Source organism: Oryctolagus cuniculus, chromosome 1, assembly GCF_051225735.1.
Source record: "Oryctolagus cuniculus isolate XC-2025 breed Fujian yellow rabbit chromosome 1, ASM5122573v1, whole genome shotgun sequence".
NCBI lineage: Eukaryota > Metazoa > Chordata > Mammalia > Lagomorpha > Leporidae > Oryctolagus > Oryctolagus cuniculus.
In genome coordinates this window covers 225,781,056-225,805,514 of record NC_142867.1, presented here as the reverse complement: position 1 = coordinate 225,805,514, position 24,459 = coordinate 225,781,056, and the positions used below count along the sequence as shown (strand labels likewise).

The window sequence follows — 24,459 nt, the reverse complement described above, 5'->3', positions numbered from 1 at the left end:
TCAGATAGGCTTTCATCCACCAAAATAAACAGAGATGAATGAGTCATATCTCACAAGCCCCTTAAGAGTCCTGGTAACGAGAGCAAATGTTTTTTTTTTTTTTTTGGGCAGGAGTAGACACAGGGACTTAGAGATCCTAGACCTGCTTCTAAAGCCTTAAAAAAGGAAGAGGAAAGTTCACACCCACATGACTGGGGCATCCCCCAACCGCATCCCCAAAGAGGGTTGCGCTTGCTCCACCCCCACCTTCCCCTCCCACCGGAAGAGCACAACCACCCACAGCCAGCAGGTCTGTGGGCAGTGCCGTGCCGGTCAGTGTGTGGTGACTAGCTCTTCGAGAAATGACATCCCAGAGTGTGAGACTTGTCGATTCCTATAGCGTAATTATTTCCACCACGGCCCGTTTCCAGTTAGTTACCGCGTGAGGAGCCGGGAGGGGTGCGGGCTGGCGCGCCGGGGTGTAGCACTTTCCGCTCTGCCGGGATACAGTAGGTGTCAGTAACCTCCGGAGCAGAAAAGGCTGCACAGTCGTTAAGAAGCCGTGCCTTCTTTATTATTACCTTTCTTCTTCATATAATCCACTTAATTGTAAGTTTATGTAATTTAATAAAACCTGGCTGTGGTTAGCAACTGGCCTGCCAAATTCCTGAAATTTTAGCAACGGGATCACACAAGCCAGCATGAAGCTATCCTGCACATGGCTGGCTCCGGGGACCCCAGAGAGACACCAGCCCCAAGAGGCCTTCCCTGTGTCTCGGGTCCCCAGTCCTCCCCTCCCCCTCCCTTCCTTCTCTCTTTCTCTCTTCCTTCTTACAGATTTGTTTATTTATTTGAAAGGCAGAGTTAGAGAGAAAGGGAGAGATGGAGAAAGAGAGAGGTCTTCCATCCGCTGCTTCACTCTAGACGGCTGCAAGGAAGCCCGGAGCTTCATCCAGGCCTCCCGTGTGGGTGCAGGGGCTCAAGCACTTGGGCCATCCTCTGCTGCTTTCCCACGTGCCTTCGCAGGGAGCTGGATCGTAAGCGGAGCAGCCAGGACTGGAACTGGTGCCCATATGGGATGCCGGCATTGCAGACAGTGGCTTTTACCAACTTCACCACAACACTGGTCCTACCCCGAGTCACTTCCTAACAGGGCAAACATCTTTTATTTGCCTTGGCAACCTGAAGTGATTTCCGTTATCCATTTGTTTACCCACTGCAACATGAGCTCTCCCTCTCTCTTTAATATTTATTTATTTGAAAGGCAGAGTTAAAGAGAGGCAGGGAGGCTGGCATCGCGGCTCACTAGGCTAATCCTCTGCCTTGCGGCGCCGGCACACCGGGTTCTAGTCCCGGTCGGGGCGCCGGATTCTGTCCCGGTTGCCCCTCTTCCAGGCCAGCTCTCTGCTGTGGCCCGGGAGTGCAGTGGAGGATGGCCCAATTGCTTGGGCCCTGCACCTGCATGGGAGACCAGGAGAAGCACCTGGTTCCTGCCATCAGATCAGTGCTGTGCGCCGGCTGCAGCGCGCCGGCCGCGGTGGCCATTGGAGGGTGAACCAACGGCAGAAGGAAGACCTTTCTCTCTGTCTCTCTCACTGTCCACTCTGCCTGTCAAAAAAAAAAAAAAAAAAAAAAAAAAGAGAGAGAGAGAGGCAGGGAGACAGAGAGGTCTTCCATCTGCTACGTGAGCTCTTTGAGAGCACAGTGCTTTGTTCACCGCTGGGTCCCCAGTGCTTAGAAGGGCGCAGGCTTGTATACAGTCGATTCTCAGGAAACATGGGGTGGATTGGATGATTGGAGGGAGACCAAGGCGCCTTCGAGGGTTCTCTCCCTGCTTGCTATACGGGGCATCTTTCCTGCAGCCTTTGTGTTTGAGCAGAGATCCCCATGGTTTCCATCAGCCACAGAACCATCTGATACAGACGTCTGTTCTGCGCAGGACCCTCAGCTGAACGTCTTCAGTGTGGGGGGCCAGGACATTGGTTCTTAGGACTCTTGCTTCTCGTCCTTCTCCTCTATGGGCATTTTTTTTTTTTTATTTGAAAGGCAGAGTTACAAAGAGGCAGGGGGCAGAGAGAGAGAGAGATACCTGAGATGCCGTGGTGAGTTAGATAGATGCACCCCTTCCTGGGTGGAGGCTGGAATTTATCTCGTTCAACAGCTAATTGCACAGTGACAGCCACAAAGGAGAAGTGCAGGGACATTGCAGATGGTCGTAACGGCCAGAGCTGCGCCGATCCGGAGCCAGGAGCCAGGTCTTCTCCTGGTCTCCCATGGGGTGCAGGACCCAAGCACTTGGGCCATCCTCCACTGCACTCCCAGGCCACAGCAGAGAGCTAGCCTGGAAGAAGGGCAACCAGGACAGAATCCGGTGCCCCAACCGGGACTAGAACCCGGTGTGCCGGTGCTGCAGGCAGAGGATTAGCCTATTGAGCCACGGCGCCGGCCAGCCAGGAGCTTCTTCCGGGTCTCCCACGCGGGTGCAGGGGCCCAAGGACTTGGGCCATCTTCCGCTGCTTTCCCAGACCATAGCAGAAAGCTGGGTCAGAAATGGAGCAGCTGGGACCAGAACTGGTGCCCACATGGGATGCCAACGCTGCAGGTGGTGGTTTTACCAGATAAACCTCAGCGCCGACCCTCATGGGCAGCTTTTTTAACACTGAGTTCAAAATAACTTCCCTTGAGAATTCCTGATGGGTGCCAGCCCCGCCTTCTGGGCTGTGCTGAAGGAGAGCCAGGCCTCTTAAGGTGTCCACAGACCGCGTTTCAGCTGTTTCAGCAGCAGCAGGTGTCCAAGACCCAGGGTCCTTGCTGCTGGGGGCAGGGTTCTAGGCTCAGGGAGCAAAGTTGGTCTGGGTGAGTTGTTCACCCGGAGCTCCTGCTGGAGCCGGTTGGGACCACCCCGGGGTCAGGACTCTGCCTGTCGCATCCTGCTTTACCTCTTAGTAGGGTTCTTTGTCATGCGATAGTGAGGCTGAGCAGAGTGGGAGCCATGGCTGCTACCTGCCGCTGCTGCCCGGCATCAAGCCCGGAGCATTGCACTGCATTGCTGCCAGCGTGGGAAGACATCAAACCCCCAACTGGAAGTATAGCTTCTGGTGAACGCGGATCGCTTTCACATGGTCACCAGCCAGGGACTACAATTGAAAAGATCCCCACCTAGCAGGTGACAACAGGTGTCAGCTCCTCCTCCCACACAGCCTCCCAGTCTCAGAGGTGAGGGATGGGCGGCCTGCCAGGCGGTTCTCTGTTTCTTGTGAGATCCAGCACAGGGGCAAGAACACAGAGGAACCCCAGACCAGAATCCTCTGCTGCATCTCGGTGCGTCCTCCGCAGGGCAGGCTGGGACTGAGCCAAGCACTCTCGCTCCACCTGCAAACCATGGCGCACCTGGAGGCTTTCCCTGATGCCGGGCAGCCCAGGGCAGCGACCCACGCGCGAATCCACCTGCTGTGGGGCGCTGTCCCGGGGTTTCCTGCTTTTTCCTCCTACAGTTCCCTTTTGCTGCTGTGCTTGGTGCAAAGTGGCCTTGGGATTGGCTTGCCCTGGGGGGTGGGGCATGGGCATGGCCTGCAGGGCGGTGAGGCTCTCTGGCCTCCACGCTGCCCTTTTACAGATGGGCAAGGGAGAAGGAGGCGACCCAAAACCAGAGTAAGTAAATAAACAAGACAGTGGCAATGGGGGCTCATGCTTCCTGTTTTTTTTTTTTTTTTTAACCGCCCAAACACTGTGCTAGGAGCCCTGCCTTCTTATCAAGTGGAAACCTCTGGTGCTAGAGATCGTCAGGGTTCCAGTTTTACCAGGAGAGCCAGGAGGGTTAGAAAATTTCCTAAGGCCGCACGGCAAGGGAAAGGTTTGAGACTGAGGCGTGGGCAGTGAGATAGGTTTGCCTTATCATAGCACCATGCTGCCTGCAAAAGGAGACCCTCACAGGAGCAGGAGGCTAGCTCAGACCTCACTCAATGGAGGGGGAAACTGAGGCCCAAGGACAGGTGGGGGCCTCCCCAAGGTCACACAGGGCCCGGCGGGAGCCCAGGAGTCTGCACCTCCTCACCCCCCACCCCAGTGTCCCCTTCACCCTGCCGTGTGCTCCGTCTATGCTGCAGGACCTCCAGGGAGTAGGCAGGTAGGGGTGGGGTTGGCGGCAGAGGCCCAGGGAGATCGGGAGGGCATTCTGCCTGCACACTGTAGGAGAGAGGCCTCGGGCCTCGGGGGCTGGCGTGCAGGGTGTGCGGATGCTGTTTGCTCGCCTCAGCTGGCCCAGGCTGCAGAGACCAGCTGCCCGGCCGCTGCTCACGTCATGCTTCCTGTTTGCGCCCGGCCCGACTGCAGTGTAGGTGAAGAGGAAGGGGCGGGGCCTTCCTTGCTGGAATTACAGCTGCTGGAGGTGGACAGAACCTAGAAGGTTGGGCCCACGCTTTTGACTTGTTAATGGGGAAACTGAGGCAGACAGCTGTTTTTCTCACTCTTAAAGGGCAGGTGTTCCGTGCAGCCGCTTAGGATGTCCATGTCCCATATCAGGGTCCTGGGTCCAAGTTCCAGCCTCGCCCCCATCCAGCTTCCTGCTGATGTGAACCACCTGCTGAGAGGCAGCAGGCGATGGCTCCAGGACTGGATCTCTGTCGCCCGCAGGCGAGGCCTGGGTTGGGTTCCCAGCTCCAGGCTGTGGCCTGGCCCAGCCCTGGCTGTGGAGCGCATTTGTGGTGTAAATCAGCAGATAAGATTCTCTCTCTCTCTCTCTCTCTCTCTCTCTAAGAAAAAAATATTTTTTAAAATTTTAATTGACAGATTTGAACATTTTTAAAAGAAGGTCTACTGTTGTTGAGGAGCAGTGTTTTTGTTTGTTTTTTTTTTGTTCTTTTTTCATCATACTGTTTGTTGACCTCTCTACTTAGTGTAGGGTTAATCTTATGAGTATAACGTCAATTGAAAATAGATCTTGGGGCCGGCACCATGGCTCACTTGGTTAATCCTCCACCTGCAGCGCTGGCATCCCATATGGGCGCTGGATTCTGTCCCGGTTGCTCCTCTTCCAGTCCAGCTCTCTGCTGTGGCCCTGGAGTGCAGTGGAGGATGGCCCAAGTGCTTGGGTCCTGCACCTGCATGGGAGACCAGGAGGAAGCACCTGGTTCCTGGCTTTGGATTGGTGCAGCGCTGGCCGTGGCGGCCGTTTGGGGAGTGAACCAACAGAAGGAAGACCTTTCTGTCTCTCTCTCTCACTGTCTATAACTCTACCTGTCAAATAAAAAATAGATTTTAAAATAAGATTATTTGGGGGCCAGCACTCTGGTGTAGCAGATAAAGCTGCCACCTGCAGTGCCAACTTTCCATATGGGTGCCGGTTCAAGTTCCGACTGCTCCACTTCCCTTTTTTTTTTTTTTTTTTTTTATACAGGCGGAGTGGACAGTGTGAGAGAGAGAGAGAAAGGTCTTCCTTTTGCTGTTGGTTCACTCTCCAATGGCCGCCATGGCCGGCGCAGGAGCCAGGTGCTTCTCCTGGTCTCCCATGGGGTGCAGGACCCAAGCACTTGGGCCATCCTCCACTGCACTCCCGGGCTATAGCAGAGAGCTGGCCTGGAAGAGGGGCAACCGGGACAGAATCCGGCGCCCCGACCGGGACTAGAACCCGGTGTGCCGGCGCCGCTAGGTGGAGGATTAGCCTGTTGAGCCGCGGCGCTGGCCCCGACTACTCCACTTCCAATCCAGCTCTCTGCTATGGCCTTGGAGAGCAGTAGAGGATGGCCCAAGTGCTTGGGCCCCCGCACCCATGTGGGAGACCCGGAAGAACCTTCTGGCTCCGGGCTTCAGATCAGTGCAGCTCCAGCTGTTGCAGCCAACTGGGGAGTGAACCAGTGGCTGAAAGACCTCTCTCTCTCTCTCTCTCTCTCTCTCCCTCCCTCCCTCCCCCCCTGCCTCTCCTTCTCTCTCTGTATAACTCTGACTTTCAAATAAATAAATAAATTTTTAAAATAAAAATAAGAATGGGAATGGAAGAGGAAGGAGGAAGAAGGGTTGGAATATGGACGGGAGGGAGGTAGCGTGGGAAGAATCAAATTTGAATATATGAGATGCATGATGTGATAAAATAAAAAGTAAAAAATCTACTACTTCTTTTTTAAGATTTATTTGTTTATTTGAAAGGCAGATTTACAGAGAGAGAGGGAGAGAGGAGAGACAGAGATCATCCATCTGCTGGTTCACTCCCCAAATGGCCACAACATCTGGGGAGGGGCCAGGCTGCAGCCAAGAGCCCAGAACTCCATCAGGGTCCCCTGCGTGGGTGCCAGTGGCCCCCCACATGGGCGGCAGGGGCCCAAGCACTTGCACCATCTTCTATTTCCCAGGCACATTAGCAGGGAGCTGGATTAGAAGTGGAGCAGCCAGGATCCAAACCCATGCTTACATGGGATGCCGCTCTCATAGGTGGTGGCTTAACCCACGGGCCACAGCGCCAGCCCCCCATTTGAGTGTGTTTATGGAGTACAGGGTGGTATTGTGATTTGTGTGTGTGTGTGTGTATGGCGTTGTGATATGTGTATTCAATGCATACTGACCAAATGAAGATAATTAGCATTTCCATCTCCTTAAACATTTCTTTGTGTTGGGAACCATTATGCTCCTCTCTTAGTTCTTCACAAAATATGCAAAACCCGACTGTGCTGGGAAGGCTGGAGCAGGCATCTCCCTCTTAACTGCACTTTGGCCCCTGCAATGTAGCCTCCCCTCCCCCTTCCCCTTCCTCACTTCCGGTGCCACTGTCCTACCCTCTGCTTCCATGAAATCAAATCCTGTTTTTTTTTTTTTTTTTAAATTCTGAACTCTGAACTCATAGAATGCTGGCAGAAACCTAAGATGTTCCCAAGCCCACGCACCACGCTCCTCGGATGAGAGGTAGAGGTGGCTGGGTGGATGGGGCAGCTTTCCTCTGATCACAGAGCTGGCCGCTGGCAGAACCTTGGGAAGAACTCAACGTAGAACAAACACCATCAAAGGCCACATGTGCCAGATGCTGAGTAGTGAGGAATTGAAGGTCTAGCCTGGGGATGTGTACACCCTGTGTATACACAGTGCTCGGGCCCTGTAGGAAGAGCAGGGTGCTGCTGGGAGAATGAGCTGGGAGGAGCTCACCTGGTGACGTTTAGCTAAAACCTCAAGGGTAAGACCGTAAATGGAGGAGAGCGGAGAGAGCGAAGAGCGGACGTTGAAATCTATCATGGAACACGCCTTTGATAGAGAAGAAACCTGAAGCCTGTCCAGTTTACTGCCTCGAAGAATCCTTCTGCTTTTCCCTTTTGGGATTTTTTTATTATTATTTTTTAAGAAAAGAGGGGCTGGCGTTGTAGCTCAGTGGGTTAAACTCGAGCTTGCGGATACCTGGCAGCCTGTATGACTGCTGGTTGGAGTACCGGCCGCTCCACGTCCAGGCCTGCAATGCGCCTTGGAAAGCAGCAACAGACGACCCCTTCGACCCACGTCGGAGACCCAGATGAAGCTCCTGGCTCCTGGCTTCAGCCTGGCCCAGCCCTGGCTGTTGTAGCCCTCTGGAGAGTGAACCAGTGGATGGAAGACCTCTCTCTCTCTCTCTCTCTCCCTTTCCCTCTCCCACTTCCCCTCTCCCAGTAACTCTGCCTTTCAAATAAATAACATAAATTAAAAAAAAAAAAAAAGGAAAGAGCCTGGTTAGTAGATGAACTATCTCAACCAAGGAATCAGTGTCAGAAGGGAAGTACTGGTAACGGCTTCTCACGCCAAGGGCGCTTCAGAAAACCGTCCAGCCGGCTGTTTCCTGTGACCTTGAATAAGACAGTGAAAGTCTTTGAGCCTTTGTGTCCCCGTGTGTACAACGGAGCCCATGTTCTTTCCCTGCTGATTTCAGAGATCACTTCCAGAGGGCCTTGTGCACTTCTAATCAGTGCGAGAGCTAGGTGGCATGTGTTGGGGCTGTGTGTACTTGCGTGGGGGGGGGAGGGGCGGGGGGGATGCCCGGTCTGTTGGGAGCCTTGTCTCTACCCAATAGATTTTGCTGTGGTCTTGGAATCCACCGCCCAGTGCTAACTACATCCTGGCAATTTTGCTCCTTGCAACCGCCCCCGCCCCCTCCCATGAAGTCACGTTTCACAGGAATGAATCTGTATCAGTAAGCTTCCAGAACAGCAGTGCGGGGCCCTGACTAGGCAGCAGACACTGCCGGACACGTCACACGTGTGGCAGTGCAGTTGTCTCCTCGCCCTGCAGAGGCCGGCCTTCCTCCTGGCAGGGGAGGGATACTGCGCCCCGAAGGTGGGGGCGGGGCACCCCTGTCTTTAGGGGACCAGGGCTGCACCGTCGCTGTGTGTTCCCTGCAGATGCAGCCTACGCCGTGCATGGCAGTCTTCCTTTTTATTTTTCTAAAAAATGTATTTATTTATTTATTATCTGAAAGGCAGAGTTACAGAGAGAGGAGGAGAGACAGTGAGAAAAAGATCTTTCACCCGCTGGTTCACTCCCCAAATGGCTGCGACGGCTGGGGCTGTGCCAGGCTGGACCAGGAGCCAGGATCCCCATCCGGGTCTCCCATGTGCGTGCAGGGGCCCAAGGAGTTGAGCCATCCTCTGCTTCTTTCCCAGGCGCAGTAGCAGGGAGCTGGATTGGAAGAGGAGCAGCCAGGTCTCTAACTGGCACCCACATGGGATGCCAGCACCACAAGCAGTGGCTTTACCCGCTACGCCATGACGCCAGCCCTGTGTTAGCTTCTCCAACCCCTCCTGGAGGTTCCATTCGGTTCTGTCTGCCCTTGAGTGTGCCCTAAGCAGAGGGCCCAGGAGCCAGGCACGGTGGATGCACGTAGCCTGGGACGAAGGACACCTGGCAGGCAGACATGTTGGCTGCCCTTCAAACCAATATTTGTTAAATATTTGTTCAACATGTATCTGGGATGGAGGGGGTTGGAGGAAATGGATTTGCAGTGAATATAAAAGGTGACCTCTTTAGGATTCTGAATTTCGTCCTACACCAGAACGATCTGCAGAAGCCGAAGGGACAGCACTTCACTGACAAAGTCACTTCTCAGCGGCAGGGAGTTAGTGTCCTGCCTGTCCCTCCTCATTCTCCGGCAGCTCCGTTATTCTCCTCAGGTTGGGGCTGAGCTTTCCCAAGCCAGACAGCTTCAGGGGAAGCTCATTAGCCGATTTATTTTGGTTCCGCTTTTACTTGAAACTTATGTAAATGCAGAGAAGAACAGCTAGTCTTAGAAAGATTGGCATCTCTGGGCTTGGTTCCTGTTCTTAATTAAGTCCAGAAAGTATCACTTACATTTACATAAAAGCAGCAGGGCATTTTTGCAGAGTGTCACAGAACTACAAGCTTTGTTTAATGAAATGATTGGTTATAAAGGTAATAGATGTCCTATGGTAGAGCATCCGAAAAATTCAGAGAAGGAGAAAGGATACAGCGACTGGGCTCAGCCACAGTCTCGCCGCCTGGAGCTGATGCTGGTCCTTGCATTCTGCAATGCCCTTCCTCACCCAAGGGACTCCTCCTGGCCTCCTGGGCAGCCCCCTGGGCATGTAGCTACTTCCTCTTTGAAGACCCCTTGGACAGCCCCATGCAGGATGGTAACTCTTTCCTCGGCCGCCCCCACATTTCCATCTTGCAATCTGCCTCATGGTTTGGTATTTCCAGGCCTAGCTGCCCCAGTAGAGTGTGAACTTCTTAGGCAGGAGATTAGGTGTTTGCATAATCTCTGTAATTCACCCCCCCACACACACACACACATGGTGCCAGGCACACAGTAGGTGCCTATCATTGTCTATTGACTGGAACTGGATCTGTTATGATACTCGTCATTGGAGGATAAGAAAATGAGAACTCAGCTAGGGGCAGCAGCTTTGGGAGGTCGGACAGCCCGCCAGGTGCTGAGCGCCCTGAGGCTGAGCCCTTGGCACTGGCCACTTGGCAAGGTGGGCAGCAAGTGGTGTGGGCAGGGACAGTGTTCCCATGTATGTCACCTGGAGTTCTGCAAGAGCCAGTCCCCAGCCAAGGGGTTTCCTGGAATCCAGAGGGCCTGGCTTGTGGTTCAGGGCGCCTGTTTGGATGCCTGTGACTTACTTTATACAACTTGAGCGTGTGTAGCAGGGAATACTGTATGAGCACTGCTTTGGCTGAGCCAGTGTGCAGATGCTAAGAAAGCAAGTCTTGCGGGGGACGTCACTTCAGGGATGCCTGGGCTGGGGGTGGGGCTCGGCCAGCATTCTCTCCAAAGGTGGCGGCTGCTGCAAGCCTTCCTCTTACCCCAGTGTTTGATGGACAACGGATGCCTTTGCAATTAGTGCATCGGATGCTAAAGGTCAGCTTTAATTGGGGGACGTGGTGTTGTGAGTGGGCTCACACAGCTGCAATCACAGATCGTCCTATGTGTGGATGGAGGAAAGCGGCGCCGAGAACCTTTTCCTGAGCCCGCTGGGAACCCCGGATTCTGTGGGACAGATGGAGGACGGGATCCTGGCAGGGCCTCTGAACCTTTCTCGTGCCTTGGGCCCCTTTGGCATCTGGGAAAGCCTGCGGATCCTTTCTGAGAATGCTTCAAAACGCAGTCGCAACTAAATAGGATGAGAGAGGAAATTAGTCATATTGAACACCGTGATTAAAGCAGGACTGTTAGGGATTGAATCTCTGCTCGGTCCGCTGAGCTGCAGCCTCGTTTGTAAAACAGGCCTGATTCCAGTGCCTCCCTTGCAGAGTTCAGTGGGAACTGAACGGAACAACAGGTGTAACGGACTGGGCATTTGGCGTTTGCGGCTGCTGTGACTATGCTGTTGTCATTGTGGTTATGAGTATTATTTCAAGAGACATGGAGTCCTGTGCTAAAGGGGTTCTGCATCTAGAATGAGGGCTAAGGTCTACATCAATGAGAGTAATTAAAGGTAGAAATCAAGGGTGCAGAAGGAAAGCCAAGGGCAGCGCGGAGAGAGTGAGATGGCTGCTGGCTGGAAGAGACCCGTGTCGTGGTGAAGCTTTTGTGCTGGTCAGACTTGGAGCGGTTCTGGCTTTCACTCTTGGCTGTCTGAGCTGGGGCAAGAGATGCTGGCTCATCGAGTCTCAGTTTCCTTCTCTGCAAAATGTCAAGAATAGCAGAGCAGAATCTCCGTCACAGGATGTTGTGAGCTCCCCCGACCCCGCCCAGTTTCCTTGATCGCTGTTAGATCTCGTGTCCACCATTGCTTTTCATCAGCTTTGCCTCCATGGCTGTCTGGGTGATCCCCTGACTGCTGATGAACCCAGTGAGTCACAGCTCTGCCATTGCCCCCTGCACTGATGCGTGGGACCACGTGGCTGACTTCAACTCAGGCTCAGCCCGGGCTGCTGGGCTGCTCGGCTCCTCTGTCCTCATCTCTGGCCAGTGGCCGGTCCCAGAGCTCATGGCTTCTGTTCCTTGCTGGGTGACCCTCGAGGTGCCAGCCCACCTGCTCTGCTCCAGGGCACCAGCTTCCTGGCCAAAGACAATACTGAGCACGTCTTTCTGTGGCTGAGACAACTTAGCCAGACGTCCCCCCTGCCATTGGCACTTAAGGGGGAGACTGCTGCAGGACACTGGGGGGTGCTCCGGCCTCTACTCCCCTTTTCTTAATTCCCACTGGGCCCTCGCTGAAGAGGAGGGGAGAGGTTTTCCAGGAAAGCGGGTAGCGTAGTGTCTACACCCTTGCTTTGGGAGGTGGGCAGGGTGTCAGTCACAGACCACCCCAGACCACCAGGGGTTATTTTGTTTTTTAAAGATTTTTTTATTTATTTGAAAGTCAGAGTTACAGAGAGACAGAGGGAGAGACATACACAGAGAGAGGGAGAGAAAGAGAGAGGTCTTCCACCCACGGGTTCACTCCCTAAATGGCCCCAACGGGCAGGGCTGGGCCAGGCTGAAGCCAGGAGCCAGGATATTCTTCGTGGTCTCCCACGTGGGAGCAAGGGCCCACGGACTTGGGCCATCTTCTACTGCTTTCCCAGGCCATAGTAGAGAGCTGGATTGGAAGTGGAGCAGCCAGGACTCGAACCAGTGACCATATGGGATGCCGGCACTGCAGGCAGAGGCTTCATCTGTTAAGCCACAGCACCGGCCCCATATGGCACTTCCTAGTCAACTAGGAAATGAAATCCTACCATGAAAGTGAATAGCTGGTTGGGGCCAGCGCCTTGGCTCACTTGGTTAATCCTCTGCCTGCGGCGCCGGCATCCCATATGGGTGCTGGTTCTAGTCCTGGTTGTTCCTCTTCCAGTCCAGCTCTCTGCTGTGACCCGGGAGGGCAGTGGAGGATGGCCCAAGTGCTTGGGCCCTGCACCCACATGGGAGACCAGGAAGAGGCACCTGGCTCCTGGCTCCTGGCTTTGGATCAGCACAGCGCCGGCTATAGTGGCCATTTGGGGGTGAATCAATGGAAGGAAGACCTTCTCTCTGTCTCTCTCTCTCACTGTCCGTAACTCTACCTGTCAAATAAAAAAGAAAGTGAATAGCTGGCAATACCTGGGAGAACATTAGAAAGCATCGGGTTGGATGTTTCCTTTAAAAAAATTATACACACACACATATATATTTGAAAGGCAGAGTGACACAGAGAGATCTTCCATCTATTGGTTCACTCCCTAGATGGCCTCAATGGCCAGAACTGGGCAAAGCCAGGAGCCAGGAACTCCATTTGGTTTCCCTTGTGGGTGGCAGGGGCCTAAGCACTTGGGCCGTCTTCTGCCAGACACATTCCAGACACATCTGGATTGCAGGCAGAGCAGCCAGACTCAAACCGATCCTCCCATATGGGAAGTGGCATTGCGGCTGGCGACTTAGCTGTTTGCCGCAGCGCCGGCCCAGATGTTCAGTTTTTATGCCTAGCTTGCTGACGTCAGTTCAGCCAGCTGAGGAAGCAGGCCTGGGTCCCACAGACAGAGCGAAGCCTGTGGGCTTTCCATGGTTGTGTGCTGGGAAACCACACCCGAGGGGGAAAACACCCGAAGCCACTTCTCATCACACAGCTACCAGCATATTTGGAAGAACGAAAGGCAGACGCTTGGTGAAAAAGGAAGTAAACACCTGCTAGGAGCTCTAGGCTCATCAGGAACTAAACCCACGGGCAAGGTGGAAACAATAAGGTGCAATGGGGTTTCCAGACTGCATTCTGCAGGACATAAGGGAGGGAGAGACACAGAGGTCGGTCTTCCATCCACTGGTTCGCTCCCCAGATGGCTGCAACGGCCGTGCCAGGCCAAAGCCGGGGATCCAGAACTCCATCCGGGTCCCCCTTGTGGGTGCAGGGGCCCAAGCTCGTAGACCATCTGCTGCTTTCCCCAGGCACATTAGCAGGGAGCTGGATTGGAAGTGGAGCAGCCAGGACTAGAACCGGTGCCCATGTGGGATGTTGGCCCACTGTGTCACAGTGCCAGCTCTGGGAGGTTCTTTCTGAACTCCGTGTCTCACTTCCGAGCGCATCTGGCTGAGGGTGATGCTCGCCTTTCCCCGGTGGCATTCCAGAATCATTCAAGAGCACTGGGGGAGGCATCGGACAGGGATGTGGCATCTCCGGCAGGCAGAGCTTTCTGGAGTTTTCTCTATAGTCCAGAGGCAGCTTTTTTTTTTTTTTTTTTTTTTTGACAGGCAGAGTGGACAGTGCGAGAGAGACAGAGAGAGAAAGGTCTTCCTTTGCCGTTGGTTCACCCTCCAATGGCCGCCGCTGCAGCCGGCGCACCGCGCTGATCCGATGGCAGGAGCCAGGAGCCAGGTGCTTTTCCTGGTCTCCCATGGGGTGCAGGGCCCAAGCACCTGGGCCATCCTCCACTGCACTCCCTGGCCATAGCAGAGAGCTGGCCTGGAAGAGGGGCAACCGGGACAGAATCCGGTGCCCCGACCGGGACTAGAACCCGGTGTGCCGGCGCCGCAAGGTGGAGGATTAGCCTATTGAGCCACGGCGCCGGCCCAGCTTTTTTTTTTTTTTTAAAGATTTATTTATTTATTTGAGAGGTGGAGTTACAGTCAGAGAGAGGGAGAGACAGGGAGAGAGGTTTTCCATCCGCTGGTTCACTCCCCATATGGCCGTTACAGTCAGAGCTGAGCCAATCCGGAGCCAGAAGCCAGGAGCTTTTTCCGGGTCTCCCATGTGGGTGCAGGGCCCAAGCACTTGGGCCATCTTCCGTTGCTTTTCCCAGGCACATTAGCAGGGAGCTGGATCGGAAGAAGAGTAGCTGGAACATGAACTGGCGCCCCTAAGGAATGCTGGCATTGCAGGCTGTGGCTTTTGCCAACCTCCCACAGCGTCAGCCCCACAGATGCGGAAATCCATGAAGACAATAGCCCCGGCCCCTTTCCTAAGCTCATCACTTCCCTGTGCTATGGCTAAGAGGCACCTTGTGTCAGAGACGCTGGGCCCTGAGTACCAGGCTCAGCGCCCTCCTGGCTGAGCGGCTCTGGCTCCGTCCTTGCCCTTCCTCGCTGCTTGCTTTCTCATCTGCACATTGTGCAGCTCAGGAGGCTGGGGTCGTGTGAGACAGGAGAGTGGCCCAGGCTGGCGCGGTGTCCCTGTAGCGGCCAGCGGCCCGCAGAGTCCTGCAGAAGGCTGCGGAGCTCAGAGTGCAGGGAGGACGGAAGGCGGAGGGGATGATGGTGGCGCTGTTTGTCGTCGCCGTAGGAGGGCACTAACCTTAGTGGCGTGATGCCTTTGGCAGTGTGACGGCTCCACTCCCCACTAGTCAGTCAGCTCCAGGAAAGGGTGGTCTTATCACTGTAGACCCAGCAGCCCGGCACACGGCAGGTGCTAATACTGGCACTAAGTGCCAATGAATACATGAACGAGGGAACACATTACCTCCTGATGGCCTTACTTTGAATCAGTGGCTTAAAGACTTCTTATGGGACACGAGTGTCTGGGGGTCGGCATTGGCTGCAACTAACCCAGCTTCCTGTCCTAGAGAGTCACCCTGGGCGAGTTACTGAACTCCTTGGTGCTAGGCTCCTCTCTGCAGAGCAGAAAGAACAGCGTGGCCCGATCTACAGGCTGTGGGGGAGACTCTAGCAGAGGGCGGGATATGAAAATGTTCTGGGAGCTGCCAACCTCGGTGCCAGGAAGGGCTGATTGCTTTCAGGACATGGGGACATGGTGAACTCTTTGGGGACACAGGGCAGCTAGTGCCAGAGCCTGTAAGGTGGAGAGATCTGGCATGATCATTATTTGGAACCGAGTAACCACCGTTTATTGGGTGCTTGCTGCAATCCCAGGCCCCGTGCCCAGCAGTTTGCATGCACCAGTTCATTGGTGCTGATTGAGGAGGGAGGCATTGCTATTCTTGTTTTACAGATGGTAGAAACAAACCATTGTGGCCGTGACTTGTTCAAGGTCATGCATTTAGGCAACACCCACTCAGCTGTAGGCTCTAACTCGTGACCCCACGTGGAGGTAGGGACAACGCTTATATCTTGGGCACCGTGAAAGTACTTCTAAGTGCCTTCCGGCTACCAGAAACTTTATAGATGTTATGGTTGATCCTTTCAGTGATGCAAAGAGTAAGGCATTATTATTCCCACTTTATAGATGAGAAAATTGAGGCTCCACGAGGATGAGTGATTTAACTCAGTGACATCGCAGCAAAAAATTAGGGGGGTTGGGATTTTTTTTTTAAGATTTATTTTTATTTATTTTGAAAGTCAGAGTTATGGGGGGAGAGAGAGAGAGAGATTGATCTTCCATCCTTTGGTTCACTTCCCAAATGGCCACAGTGGCTGGGGCTGGGCCAGGCCGAAACTAGGAGCCCAGAGCTTCTTCCAGATGTCCCACCTGGGTGCAGGGGCCCAAGCATTTGGGCCATCTTCTGGTGCTTTCCCAGGCACATTAGCAGGGAGCTGGATCAGAAGTGGAGCAGCCAAGACTCAAACCAGCACACATAGGCTTAACCTGCTATACTGCAGTGCTGGCTCCAGGAGCTGGGATTTGAACCCAGAGCTGTCTCATTCGAACAGGCGTAGAAAAGAACCATTTCAATATCTCAATGGTGGCTTCAATTAAAAGTTGTGGGTTTGGGGCCGGTGCTGTGGCACAGTGGGTAAAGCTGCTGCCCGCAGCACCGGCATCCTGTATGGACACCGGTTCGAGATCTGGCTGCTCCACTTCTGATCCAGCTCTCTGCTATGGCCTGGGAAAGCAGTAGAGGATGGCCCAACTCCTTGGGCCCCTGCAGCCATGTGGGAGACCCGGAAGAAGCTTCAAACTCCTGGCTTTTGATAAGCACAGCTCCATTCTTTGCGGCCATCTGGGGAGTGAACAAGTGGATGGAAGACTCTGTCTGCATCTGCCTTTCAAATAAATAAACTTTAAACTTAAAAAAAAAAGTTGTGGGTTTTTTTTTTTTTTTTTCCATCCTGCCTAAGGTTCCTGGAACTTCATCAGTAGCGATTAATTCTTGGAAGGCCTTTTATGCTCACATCAATTTCTTACAAAAGACCCAGGAAAATCTGGGGGGAGGGGCCGGGAACAATCCAAGACAAAACAACCTCAGGATTTTCTCCTGGCCATGCAACAGCTTCCTTTGAGTTTATCTCCTGTGTGGGAAACAGTCAGGGAACCAATTTAGGGAGGTTGTGATGGAGATCAGCAAGAGAGGGGTAGGGCACTTGCTCAGGGGTGGGCAGCGGAATGGAGCCTGCGGGGCACCCAGGAGGAGCCCAGCCCTCCCTCCACCCGGCTGGCGGCTGGCAGGGCTTTGAAGAGGACCTCGGCTGGCGCCGCGGCTCACTAGGCTAATCCTCCGCCTAGCGGCGCCGGCACACCGGGTTCTAGTCCCGGTCGGGGCGCCGGATTCTGTCCCGGTTGCCCCTCTTCCAGGCCAGCCCTCTGCTGTGGCCAGGGAGTGCAGTGGAGGATGGCCCAGGTGCTTGGGCCCTGCACCCCATGGGAGACCAGGAGAAGCACCTGGCTCCTGGCTCCTGCCATCGGATCAGCGCGGTGCGCCGGCCGCAGCGCGCCGGCCGAGGCAGCCATTGGAGGGTGAACCAACAGCAAAGGAAGACCTTTCTCTCTGTCTCTCTCTCTCACTGTCCACTCTGCCTGTCAAAAAAAATAAAAATAAAAATAAATAAAAAATAAAAAAATAAAAAATGAAGAGGACCTCACCGAACTCTGCTTTACTGACTATTTTTACATAGGGTCACCCTATCACTTGTTCTCCAACCAGAGTCATTCACCCATGACTGATCCACGACAGCTATAAACCAAGGCTGTCCCAGGGGAAGCAGTCCCTAGGAGCCCCTTGATTTTACCGGGGTTTCTGAAGCCTCAGTTTCCTTACCGGGAGAATGTGGGGGAGGAAACAGCCCCAGGAGAGGAGGCTTGTGAAGGGGGAAGGCACAGGAGGCAGAGCAGGAGGGTGGTTAAATGAAGCAAACCCCAGCGCAGGAGACGGGCGCCGGGGGCAATAGGTGCAGCCACTGCTTCCCGTGGCCAGCAGCGGAGCGCGCATCTGCAGGGGCAGGCCGTGTCTGTGTGCGTGGGTGTTCCTGCCACCAGACTGGATGGAGCAATGCTGGGAGTGGGGCCATTTCACTTCAGTGCCCGTCCTCCTCCCCGGCATGGTCCCAGGTCTTGAGCCACTGCTCTCCCCATGACCACAGAGGGAACCAGTAGCGGGGTGGGGGCAGTGAGCCAGGGGGAAAGGTGCTTGGCTTGGAGAGGAGACAGCCGAGAGCCTGCTGAGGGAGGGGCAATGCTAACGCAGCATGGACAGGCGGAGATCACTGTAGCGCAGGATCGATGCCATGCCCCGGCCCGCCTGGTACCCCTCCGCTCAGCAGCTACCCGGCCCCGTCTGTGGCTTTATTCTCTCTTCCAGAGGCCAGCGGGACCTCGGGGTGCAGAGAGCCCCAAGGTGAGGGCTAGCTGGGGCTTCCCGGGCAGCCTCCCGTTCACTCGCAGCCTCGGCCTCGCGCTCGTGTCTTGGCAGCACCTGGCTTCCTCTCCTGGCCCTCGGATGCCTTTGTTCCTGGTCCTCCTCCTGCCTCTTTGCGGTGCGCGTCGGGACACCTGCGTTCCTCTCTGCTCACACGACACCTGCCTGCTCTTGCCCACCCTGGCTTCCCCTTTGCCTGCATCCTGGCAGCTCCCTAGTCAGGCTCCAGCCTGGCTCTGTCTGCAGGTTCTCAGCTGCGACTCTGTTTCTGTCACCCGCCACACTGGCCACTCACCTGGTTCCTCCAGAAACCAGGGAGGAAGCAGCCCCCGGCAGAGCTGTGTGAACTTTAGTGGATGACCAGAGCGTCTGAGACCTTGCCCCTGCCCGGATTCCCGAGCCCAGCCCAGACATTCGGGTCAGGGTGCGGGCTGGGGCTTGGCCACATTTGCATCACGCGGACACCGCTGGGTGTGCTGGCGGTGCACTGAGTGGCACTGGCCTGGCTCCTTCCTGTCTCTCTCTGTTCATCCCATGGTTACCCTCAGCGCTGTTACTATCACTGCTGTGCCCCGCTCAGCGGTATGCATGGCTTTTAGCCTGCACACGTTGAGGTGGGTACTAGGGGTTTCCACATTGGTACAAAATGTAACAGAAGTATCAGCCCCAAGAGCTGGTATCCTGGGAGAGGAAGAAAGACACATAAATGATACATTAACTGGGCAAGATTAGATTTTAAACCTGGGAATCGCTCACCAGAAGGCGAGGTTCAAGCAAAGTGGGAAGAGAATTTATTTCACGTAACACAAGATGGTAACACCCCGCTTCCTTCATTGCCCTCAAGTTGCTGCTGCTCTCTGATCGTCCGGCTCGTTCCACTGGGTCAGCTCTCTTTAACTCGGAAACTGGTTGGCAGCCTCTTGCTTGGTTTTGCCGGCTGGAGATATTCCTTCTCACACCCACTCTCCCTCGCAGCCAAGCGATCCTCCTCCTCCTCCTCCTCCTCCTCCTCCTTTTTATTTATTTATTTATTTATTTTTTAAGATTATTTATTTGAAAGCAGAGCTACAGAGTTACAGAGAGGCAGAGGCAGAGAGAGAGAGAGAGAGAGAGAGAGTCTTCCATCCATTGGTTCACTCCCCAGATGGCTGCAACAGCCAGAGCTGCGCCAATCCAAAGCCAGGAGCCAGGAGCTGCTTCTGGGTCTCCCACGTGGGTGCAGGGCCCAAGGACTTGGGCCATCTTCCACCAAGCAATCCTTCTCTTAAGATTTATTTATTTATTTGAAAGGCAGAGTTACAGAGAGAGAAGAAGAGGAGAGGGGAGGGGAGGGGAGGGGAGGGGAGAGGAGAGGTTTTCCATCCCCTGGTTCACTCCCCTAATAGCCACCAACAGCCAGAGCTGGGCCAGTCTGGGTCTCTCATGAGGGACATCTTCCACTGCTTTTCCAGGCACATTAGCAGGGAGCCAGATGGGAAGTGGAGCAGCTAGGACTCAAACTGGTGCCCGTATGAGATGCCGGCCTCTCAGGCGGTGGCTTTACCCACTATGCCACAGCGCCAGCCCTGAGCAGTCCTAATTAAAGGAAATCAGGGAATGCCCTTTGCTTACTGTCATCCAGGGATCCCCCAGGACTTTCAGGATGAAGCTTGACCCTGCTACCTGTAAATTTTTACTTTTCTTCCTTGTAAAGGTTATAAATTGGCTCATTTGGTTTGTTTTCTGAATGGTGACACAATAAAAATCAGCCCTCAGAAACTAATACAGTATGCAAACAAAAAGACTTTAATGCTATTATAGCCTTCCCCCAGAAACAATATTGGACTTATTTTAAAGTAAATTTCTCATATTGCTAGCATAGTTATGAAATAGTTCATCTGAAATATTGTTTATGTTGTGGTACAGCAGGGTAAGTGCAGCTCAGGGTGCCTGCACCCCATGTCAGAGTGCCCGGTTCAAGTCGTGGCTACTCCATGCTTTGCAGCCAGATCCCTGCCAGTGTGCCGGGGGGGGGGGGGCAGTGGATGATGGCCTGAGTAACCCAAGTTACCCATGTGGGAGACCCGGATGGGGTTCCTGGCTCCTGGCTTCAGTCTGGCATTTGGGCAGTGAAACAGTGGATAGAAAATGACTCTCTGTGTCACTCTGTCTTTCAAATAAAAGGAATACTTTACAAGGTTCATGTTAAGATTCTGCATGGTCCTCTGCCTTCCCCTGCCCCCTACCCGCTCCGGTGCCCTCACACTTAAGATGCTGTCGGCTAGAACTCAACTTCCTGTTCCCCTCCCTCCTTGTCTCCTGAGTTTACCACCAGCCCACCATCCTTGTCTCCTTCCCTTTTGCGTCACCTGACTATCTCAGGGGCGCCCCTCCCTCTGTGCCAGGACACCCTCAACAGGTCCTCTCCCTCCTCTGGATCCTCAACCCATTTCTCCCCTGGGTTTCCCACTGTCTGCAGTGTGCTCTGGGGGCAGTGCCTTTTCCTCTAGGGTGCCTCTGGCTGACACTCTCCAGACAAGCTTCCTGAAAGAGGTCCTTCCACTTACCTGCACCTGCGGCTCATCCCCTGAATGGCTGCAGCCTATAGTCTGGCTTTGTGTTTCCCTCCACCTCCACCTCCACCTCCACGAGGCCAGCTGTCTGAGGGGCCCCCTTCCCTCCAGGTGATCCAGGTGATCGCTCCCACTCCTGTCTCTGGGATGCAGGGAGGCTGAGGCTCCACAGACCAGCAGTCTCCTTCCTGGCCATGCCACAGTCTCCTGAAACTCAGCAAGCACCCAGCCCAGAGCCTGTCCTGGGTGGTGTTGCTCGTTTGCACACACATCCTCCCCGCTTTTCAGTTCCTCTTTAGAAAATGCCCTGGTCAACCAGAAATGCTCTAAGGATTTCATCCCTTCTCTTTCTTAGGCGCACCCTCCTTCCTCCCCTTTGCATTCAGTTCTCTATTTGTACCCAGACGTTCAACCCTCATGGTTGCTAGATACTGTTACAGGTGCAAGGGCAGCAAAGAGAGGCAGCCTTGGTTCCTTGTCTCACATGGAAGAAGAATTTCCTTGCAAACAAAGCGAGATTTATTAAGGCAGAATCTCCTGCGGTAGCAGCCAGGAGCGGGGCTCCAAGGGAGCCAGACCCAAGGAACTATGAGCCGTCCAGTCTTTCAAGCACACATTTGGGGAAAAGGAAAAAAAAAAAAAAAAAAAAAAGAACCAGAACAGCAGCCAACAATCAGTTAGACAGCAGAGACAAAAAAAAAAAAAAAAAACCAAAAACACCAAAAAGACTGATTTTGCCATCTTTTTTGCCATCTTGTCTGCCCTGTCTAGCTTGCTCATGATAAGACAGAAAAGCCATCTGGAGAATGGGATTAGTGACTTCTTTCTGTTTTTACCTTCACTGAAAATTCTGAAGGGTGGAATGGCCACGTCCTTGCTGTTCTCATGATAAAACTGGAAACTCCCAAGGAGTGGGAGGAGTGGGATCCGATCTGTGCTTATGCTAACGGGCAGCTGTGGGGAGAAGAAGCCCGCAATGGGTTTCCACACTTCCATCTTGCTAAAGGTTTGCACCCTCTTGAAGGGACTCCCCTTTCCTCATCCCGAACGGCTGTCAGTCAAAGCAGTGCTAGAAGTTACCGGTTCCCAGCCAGTAGTTATTTGGGTAGCCGTTTCTGGTGGCTAGAATAGTGCCTCCCAAAAAGATAGGGTGAGGTGTTAATGCTTGGGACCTGCGTGACCGTTTTTGGAAATAGGGCCTCTGTAGATGCCACTGAGTTAAGATGAGGTCACTCGGGGATTACAGTGAGCTCCAGCCCAGGGACTAGCCTCCTTAGAAGAAGGGGGACATCTGGACACAGACACAGAGGAGACACATGGGCAGAACGCCATGTACCATAGAGGGACCTGGAATTGGGCTGCCGTAGGGACGCCAAGGACGGCTAGCAACCGCAGAAGTTAGGAGGGAGGTGTACTGTGGATTCCACCTCTGAGTGCCCAAGCAGGAACCAACTGTACTGCCGCTCTGGGCTTCTGACCTCCAGAACTGTGAGACGATCAGTATCTGTGTGTGGAGCAACCCAGTTCAGGGTAACTTGTGGTAGCCCTAAGAGACTGGTAATACGCCATCTGTCCATCCACCCTTGCACCTGTCCACATATCCACCTGTCCACCTCGGAACTTGCTCTGTATCAGGGCCTCCGTAAGGACCACTGGGGACCTCCAGATAGACCGGGCCTCACTGCTGTCCGTGAGAGCGTCTGTGGAGAGATGGAGAGCGACGCACACACACACAGCACCAGGAAACAAGTGGCTGCCCAGGGGCTGTGGGAATTCAGGGGAGAATCAGATCTGGCCGAGGTGTGCATCTCTGCGGAGGATGTGTTTGAGCTTGGAAGCTGCATGTTCATCAGCCACGTCGGCAGAGCAAGTGAGAACAGGCTCTTTCTAGCCTCCGAGCATGCACGGGTCCCTGCCAAGGCCTTGCCACTCTGCAAAGAGCAAAACAAAGAGGCCCGGAGGCGCGCGGGAATAATCTGCGTCAACTTTGCTGGTGCCCATTTGAGAGCTGGGAGGCTCCGCCAGGCAAGAGGACTTGTCTGAGGCCACCTGGCCTGTGGGACGGGGTCAGCAGATTCCTTCCTTCCTTCCTTTTCATTTTATTTAAAAGGCAAAGAGACAAAGACAGAGAGAGATCTCCCGAATGCCTGCGATAGCACGGAAAAGGCCAGGAGCGAGGGACTCAATCCAGGTGTCCCCCGTGGGTGGCAGGGACCCAGCTGACCCATCACCTGCTGCCTCCTGGCTTGCGCATTTGTAGGAAGCTGGGATCAGGAATGGACATGCCCACGACACACGCACAAAACAGCAGCTGGAACCAAATGTCTGCCCAGTGTCACTGCATTTACTAAGCACCGTGTTCCCCTTTTTTTTTTTTTTTCTGGTTGTTTCATTAGTATCCACTTAAGCTTATTTTAGTGTTCTTTGCCATGCATCAGCCCTGGTCATAGGCCTTTTGCGTGAGGAAGAAATGCTTCCCAGGCTAACTGGGTGGGTGGGGGGCCCCTGCCTGTCCTCCTCACCCTGGCCTTCACAGTGACCCAGGGTGCATGCAAAGTTCTCCAGGGGCTTTACTAACCTTGAGTACTTGTCTCAGGAGCTGGGTTTTCCCTCTCTTTGCTGGGCTGGTTGCCTCTGTCTCCTCTCTCACGGGTGGGCTTGGGGCTGCCCTGGGGAGAGCTCCTTGGGGCTCCTGCATGGGCTGTTCTGTTTGCCTCTGTCCCCCCCATAGAAAGCCAGAGCCAAAGCCGATCCTTTCATCAGGGGACCCTGGAGGCCCACCTGGGGGCTGGGCCTGGGTAGAAAGGGCCTGTGTGTTACCGCAGTGAAATACCCGAGGCGCCGACAAGATTGACCGAGCGCGCGGTTTTCAGTGTCAGCAGTCCGAGATTGGGTGGGGGCCTACTGGGTCAGCAGGTGGTGACGGGGCTCTTGCTGAATGTTTCAAGGTGACACAGAGCATCGTGTGGCAAGAGACCTGAAGAGTGCACGGCTGTCGTCCTCTGGTCTCTTCCAAAGCCACCAGGATGTACCCTAGTGATCCAGTCCAATCCAGTCCCCTTCCAAAGAGTCTACCTCCAAACGCCATAACTGAGTCCATTTCCACCCCCTCAGTGCTGTGAGCGTGAGGTTTTAGGGAGCAAGCCCCCGTGTCTAGAGGGACAAACACTCAAGCCATGGCACGTTCCAGGTTCTGAAGGGTGGACCTGCCTTGCTGTTTGTGTGGCTCCGTGTTCCAGCGTGTGGGAAGAAGAAGCAGAGCAGGGAGGGCCTGGCCAGATGGAGGTGTCGGGTCTCTGGAAGGAAGGAGAGGGTTGGAAAGCCGGTCTGCAACGGTCCAGGCGCGTCACCTCCTCCGTGGAGCCTCGGGAGATTGCCCTGCTCAGATTTCTATGGAAGCCCCATTCACAGCTGCCCCTGGGGCTGGCCAGGGCAGAGTGGAGCCAGAGTGAATCCCTGCTTCACGAACCAGGCCCAGAGAAGGGAAGGGAACGGGGCTGTGGCTCACGGGGCCGGCGGCGGCAGGATAGCATGAAATCGCCATGCTTCTAGTGCAAAACTGTGTCCCCAAAGAGAGGAGTCACCTGTGGCCAACACAGCCGGCTCTGTGACCGGAGAAGTGCTGTTGGCGCAGTGGTTTGGTTTTGGTTTTCCTTTTCCTTTGGGAATCTGATTCTATATCCATTCATAAATGAAAATGGCTCTAAGTTTTCTGCTCTCCTAAAACGAGCCATGGTGCCTTCTCTGCCTCTGGAAGAACCTGTCTGAAACTGGAAGGGCGTGCTCTTCCTTTCTGTTGCTCTTTCTAATCCATAAAGCCGGTCACTTTCACTCATAGTTCTTTAGGCCCTCAGCTCAAGCTGCCTGGTTTATCATGGACCCTGCCATCGCTTGTTGCATCTCCGCTGCCTGTCTGGCCTCCGTAGGCTTTTATTCAACATTCGTTAAACCAGAATGTGTGGAGAACCTGGTAGGTGTCATGTGCTGTTCGAGGGAAACCCAGTAGCCAAGGAGAGGGCAAGACGAGTCCCGCTCTGCTCCC

The 24,459-nt window shown here is 54.2% G+C and overlaps 1 protein-coding gene and 1 long non-coding RNA gene across 11 annotated transcripts in view; one reads left to right on the top strand and one right to left on the bottom strand.

Annotated features, from left to right (window-relative positions):
• GGTA1 (glycoprotein alpha-galactosyltransferase 1 (inactive)) overlaps positions 1-24,459 on the top strand; it is a 66,612-nt gene that overhangs the window by 7,069 nt on the left and 35,084 nt on the right. The gene's annotated exons all lie outside the window — the stretch shown is intronic.
• LOC149128877 (uncharacterized) lies at positions 16,562-17,221 on the bottom strand. Its single transcript, XR_016211525.1, has 2 exons — positions 17,089-17,221; positions 16,562-16,694 (listed from the first exon to the last, which is right to left on the bottom strand). It is a non-coding gene; the product is annotated as an uncharacterized LOC149128877 (long non-coding RNA).